Source organism: Nannospalax galili, unplaced genomic scaffold (assembly GCF_000622305.1).
Source record: "Nannospalax galili isolate Female #2095 unplaced genomic scaffold, S.galili_v1.0 scaffold348, whole genome shotgun sequence".
Lineage (NCBI taxonomy): Eukaryota > Metazoa > Chordata > Mammalia > Rodentia > Spalacidae > Nannospalax > Nannospalax galili.
The window spans coordinates 165,177-171,348 of record NW_008357730.1 but is presented as its reverse complement, the minus strand read 5'-3'; the positions used below and the strand labels follow the sequence as shown (position 1 = coordinate 171,348).

The window sequence follows — 6,172 nt, the reverse complement described above, 5'->3', positions numbered from 1 at the left end:
GTTTTTTTTTTTTTTTTAAAGGGGGGAATTACCTCAGTTATCACTGTACTTTCTCCTTGGAAAAATAACAAGAGAATGGATGTAATATGCTCTGATTGAAGAATGCTAATAATGTGGAGTAGTGTGTGTTCACTACAGAGCATGAGTCATGCACAGTATGTCTGTTCTTCAGATGTTTTGATACACAACACAAATCCATAGCACATTTCACAAAATAAATAAGTTATCATAATCAGAGTGTGAACTATATCTAGGAACTCTTTTCACCTTGGGAAATGTGACGTGAGAGTGATGGAAACTTTTTGAACTCGTCTAACCTTTCCTCAGGTATTTGGTACACTGAGTTTGTGATTGTAGAAAAAGATTTTATTTACTATTGATTGAGAACTCATAGTCTTCCCTCCTCTTTTTAAAATTTTTAAAAATTTATTTTTATGTTATGTGTATGTGCTGGATAGCTTTAGTATCCAGTCAACAGCCTGGGTTGAGGGATGCTCAATTGGGGAATTTCCTCCATTGGACTGGGCTGTGCCTTGTCTGTGGGGAATCTTGCTTATTGAGTGATGTGGGAGAGTCCCACCCACTGGAGGTGGTGCCACCACTGGGCAGGTGGGCCTATGTTATATAAGAAAGCAGGTTGAGCAGGGAGGGACCAGGGGAACAAACTAGTAAGCAGTGTTCCTTCATGGCCTGTGCCTCATCTCTACCTCCAGGTTCCTGCCTGATTTCCTACCTCAGGCTCCCTGATGAACTGTGACCCAGAAGAACTAAGATAAAATAAATCCTTTTCTCCCAAAGTTGGTATTTATCAAAGTATTTTGTCACAGAAATGGAGAAACAAAGTAGAACAAAATTGGTAACAGAGAGTAGGGCATTGCTGCGACAGTCCTGCCCTTGCTGTTTTTTGGAGGACTGTGGTAGCGTTCAGAACTTTGGGCTGGAAAAGCCATTGAGCGCTTAGAGTTTGTTGCTGTGGAGCTTGGAAGAATTGTGCTGAAAGAGTTGTGAACAGTGGTGGCCTGGCTTGTGAAGCTTCAAAGGGAAGCAGAGACTATAAGGGCTGTTTGTGTGATCTCTTGAATTGAGAACATTTGCTTTCTGTTCAGCTCGACTTGAAGAATCAGCTGTGATTAAGAGACTGGAGTTAATTAAACCTTTGCTTTACAAGGACAATTGATGCTGCTTAGGTGGGGTGAGAAATCAGCTGTAATTAAAAGAGACCAGCATCACTTTGGCAAAATCTTCTGCAAAGTATTTCCTCAGTGTCAGCACAGGAACTGTGATTCAGAGGGGGTGTGAGAGTCCATTTCAAGGTAGAAGCAGGATTTGGTAATGTATAATAGTCTCGTGCATCATTCTGGTGTTGAAATCGTGAAGGGATCACAGAGAGCAGCTGAGACTTGACACCCTAAAGTGTGTACTGTCTTATATTGTGATATTAATGTTGAAATCATATCTTTCGGACAAGAAGTAAAAAGTTGTGGTATAATAGTGATGTTGACAAGGGTTCAGTTGAACTGGATAGCTTTAGTGACAACTTGACATATCTGGGTTGAGGGATGCCCAATTGGGAAATTTCCTCCATCGGACTTGCCTGTGACCATGTGTGTTGGCATCTTCTTGACTACTGAGTGATGTGGGAGGGTCCAGGCCATTCTGGGTGCTGACATTCCTGGGCAGGGGGGGCTGTGTTGTATAAGAAAGCAGATTGAGCAGGGGCCAGGGGAGCATGCCAGTAAGCAGTGTTCCTCTATGGTCTGTGCTCCACCTCCTACCTACAGGTTCCTGCCTGGAGTTCCTACATTTGATTCCCTGATGAGCTGTAACCTTGGCAATGTTAGCTAAATAAACCCTTTCCTCCCACAATTGGTGGTGGTCAGAGTATTTTGTCACAGCAATGGAGAAACAAACTAGTACAGTGTAGGAGGGTATTGCTTCCATATATGTAAATGCGCCCATGTCCTGCACTTCCCATGGAGGTCAGAAGAGGGTATCAAATCCACTAGATCTGGGACTGTAGTTAAGGACATTTTTACCCACCACGTACTCCGCAAGAGCAACCAGTGCTCTGAGCCACTGAACCATCTCTGCAGGCCTCTCTTGTCTTTCTTTGTGCTGCTGAATCAATCAGTCCTGTCACTCAGTGACTCAGTAATGAGAGTTCTGAAGATGTCATTCAATATATTGTCTTCTTTCCTTACATTCACCCTGTAAATGAAATAGTGTTTACTGAAGGAGGAGAAAAACGGTTTTTCAAATGTGTTAAACTGTTTCAGGCACTCAAGTGGAATAGTAAAGACACAGGATTTTCTTTTAATTGAACAATTGTAATTTTCTTAGACATTTTTCCAAATAGTTGATTACACTGATATTTATGTTACCAACAAATGAGTTTTTAAAGGCTATTCAGTTATTCATTGTGAGTCATTGTTAAGAGTAGAAATTGACAGCTGTGTTGGTGCATGCCTTTATTCCCCGCACTAGGGAAGCAGAGGCAGGTAGATCTATGTGAAATTGAGGACAGCCTGGTCTACCTATGTGGATGGTTCCAGGCGAGATGGGGCTACAGAGACACCCCTTCTCAAAAAGACCAGAAAAAAAAAAAAATCCCACAAGGAGTGCACAGGACACTGTAAATATCCTGCAGGACTCTTCCAATTCAATAGTTGATCTGTCTGTCTGTTTTTGCCATTTAACCATTCAGTATGATTTGGGAAAGTGGGTGACTCCACATTATTTCCTGTATTGTTACTGTAAGGAGTTTCGGAATGAATATAGGTTTTTTTGTATTTTTATTTTTCTTTCCTCTTTTTGATACAGGGTTTCTCTGTAGCCCAAACTGGCCTGGAACTTACTGTGTAGACCTGTCAACCAGCCTGGCCTTGAACTCATAGAAATCTCATTGCCTCTGCCTCCAGAGTGCTGGGATTAAAGGTCTGTGCCACCATGCCCACCTTATTATAGGTATATATTTTAAGTTTACCACTGAAATAATTTTACACACCATATTTTATCTCATGTGCCACTTCTGAGTGACAATAGTAGATGAGTCAGTATATTCAGTGTTTTTATTTTAAATACATTACCATTATTTCCCTTTATCACCAAGATTCATTGTACAACCCTTTCCTCCCCCCACGACTTAAATAACCCCATTATTATCCATATCTCCCTTAGTAACACCTGTTTCCTACTGTTCTTCTCTCTCAAGTTCTTTCTTTTTCTTTAGCTTCCTGGTAACTTTTCAGTATCTTGGTTCCTGTAGTTATATCTGGATATGTACTAACTTATAAGGATTTGGTGCTAGGGTCCACATATGAGAGAGAATATATGTTGTTTGTTTTTCTGAGTCTGTATTACTTCACTTAGTATTACAGTTTCTAGTTCAATCCATATCATGATGGATGCAAATTTCATGATTTCATCTTTCTCTACTGCTGAGTAGAACTCCTTTTTGTAAATGTGCCACATTTTCATTATCCAGTAATCAGTTGAGGGACACTTAGGTTGCTTCCATCTCTTAGGTATTGTGAAAAGAGCAGCAACAAACATGGATGTACAAGTGTCCCTGCAATAGGATGAGTTGTTTGGGTATATGCCAAGGAGTGGTATAAGTGCGTCAAATGGTAGGTTCATTTGTAGTTTTTTAAGTGTTCTCCACACTGCGTTCCATAGGGGTTGAACAAGTTTGGAATCCCACCATCAATAGATGAGCATTATTCCCCTTTCCCCACATCCTCTCCAACATTTGGTATTGTTTGCTCTCTTGATCTTAGCCTGTCTGAGATAAGAGAAAATCTTAAAGTGTTTTTAATTTGCATTTTCTTAATTACTAATGATGTGGAACACCTTTTAAGATGTTCTTTTGAGAATGCTCTGTTGAAGTCCTAAACCGTGTTTAAATTGAGTTACTTCTTCTCTTGATTCTTTGTTTTTTGAGTTCTTTATATATTCTGGATGATAAACCTCTGTCAGAAGTGTATTTTTCTCCCAGTCTGTGGGTTTCCTATTCATTTCCTTGGTTGTTTCTTTCGATGTAAAGAAGCTTTTTAGTTTAATGAGGTCCCATTTGTTGATTCTTTAGCTTGTTTCCTGAGCAATTGATGTCTGGTTTAGAAAATCCTTTCCTCCACCTATATCTAGTAAGTTATTGCCAGTGTTTCCTTCTAATAGTTTCAGCGTTTCAGGCTTCACATTGAGGTCTTTGTTCCATTTGGAGCTGACTTCTGTACAAGGTTAAATATAGGGATTTAGTTTCATTCTTCTACAGGTGGAGATCCAGTTTTTCCAGCACCATTTGGTGAAAATGCTGTCTTTCCTCCAGTGTATATTCTTGGCCCCTTTGTCAACTATCAGGTGACTAAAATTGCATGTAGTCATATTTCAGTATACAATTTTGTTCCTTTGATCTACAGGTCTACTTTTGTGCCAGTACCATATTGTTATTATGACTATAGCTCTGTATTATACATCTACTTTTGTGCCAGTACCATATTGTTTTTATGACTATAGCTCTGTATTATAGTTCAGAATCTGTTATATAATCCCCCAGCATTGCTCTTATTGCTCAGGGTTGCTTTGGCTATCCAAGGTCTTTTGTGCTTCCATATGAATCTTAGGATAATTTTTTTCCAATTCTTTGAAGATGTCATGGAGATTTTGATTGACATTGCATTGAATCTGTAAATGACTTTTGGTAGAATTGTCTTTTTTGTTTGTTTAGTTGGTTTTTTTTTTTGGTCTTTTTGAGACAGGGTCTCCCTGTAGCCCCAGCTGTCCTGGAACTCACTATGTAGACCAGGCTGGCCTTGAACTTACAGAGACCCACCTGCCTCTGCCTCCTGAGTGCTGTGATTAAAGGTGTGTGTCACCACGCCTGGCTTAAGGATGGTCATTTATACAGTATTAATTATTCCAATCCATGAGCATGGAAAGTCCTTCCGTCTTCTGGTGTCTTCCTCAATCTTTCTTTAAAGATTAAAAATTTTCATTGTAGAGGAATTTAATGTGTTTGATCAGGTTTATTCTGAGATATTTTAATTTTTTTGTTGCTGTTTTGAAAGGGAGTGTTTCCATATACTCTTTCTCTGATTCTTTGCTATTGGCATATAGAAAAGCCATGGACTGTTGTAGATAATTTTGTAACCTGCCACTTTACTGAAAGTGTTAATCATTTCTAGGAGTTTTCTGGTGGAATTTTTGGTGTCTCAGATATATTATCATGTCGTCTGCAAAAAGGGATAATTTGATCTCTTCTTTTCCAATTACTACTTTAATTTCCTTCTCTTGTCTTATTGCTCTTGAAAGACTTTCAAGCACTATGTGAAAAAGGAGTGGAGATAGTGGACAGCCTTGTCTGGTTTCTGATTTTAATGGGAATGCGTCCAGTTTTTCTCCAGTTAGAATGATGTTGGCTGTGCGTTTTTTATATATGGCTTTATGTTGAGGTATGTTCCCCCAGTCCAATTCCCTCTAGGACTATTCTCTGCATCTAATGAGATGACCATGTGGTTCTTGTCTTTGAGTCCATTAATATGATTTATGCTGTCTATTGACTTACATATATTGATCCATCCCTGCATCTCTTGAATAAAGTTGACTTGATGGCACATGATGTTTTTGATGTGTGTCTGTATGCAGTTTGCAAGTATTTTGTTCAGGATTTTTGCATTTATGTTCATTAAGGATATGGGTCTATAGGTTTCTTTTTTGGTTGTATCTTTACTTTGTTTGGGTATTACAGTGATGCTAGCCTCAAAGAAGGAATTTGGAAATTCTCCCTCCATTTCTGTCTTTTTGAACAAATTAAGTGGTATTGGATATAGATCTTCTTTAAATGTCTGGTAGAATTCTGCTGTAAATCAATCTGGTCCTGGGCTTTTTTTAGTTGGGAGGCTTTGTATTACTGTTTCAATTTCCTTATAAGTTATGGATCTGTTTTACCTGTTAATCTCTTCTTGGTTTAGTTTTGGTGATTCCCATGCTTTTAGATACATGTCCATTTCTTTTAGGTTTTCAAATTTAGTAGCATATATGTTTTTTTCTTAACTTTATAATGTTCTGGATCTTTTTGGTGTCTGTTGTGGTGTTTCCCCTTTCATCTCTGATTTTGTTGATTTGGAGATGTTCTTTCTTTCTTTCTTTTGGTTAACTGTGATAGGGGTCTGTTAAT

At 38.7% G+C, this 6,172-nt stretch overlaps 1 pseudogene; it reads left to right on the top strand.

Annotated features, from left to right (window-relative positions):
- Positions 1-6,172, top strand: part of LOC103751973 — a 44,707-nt pseudogene that overhangs the window by 613 nt on the left and 37,922 nt on the right.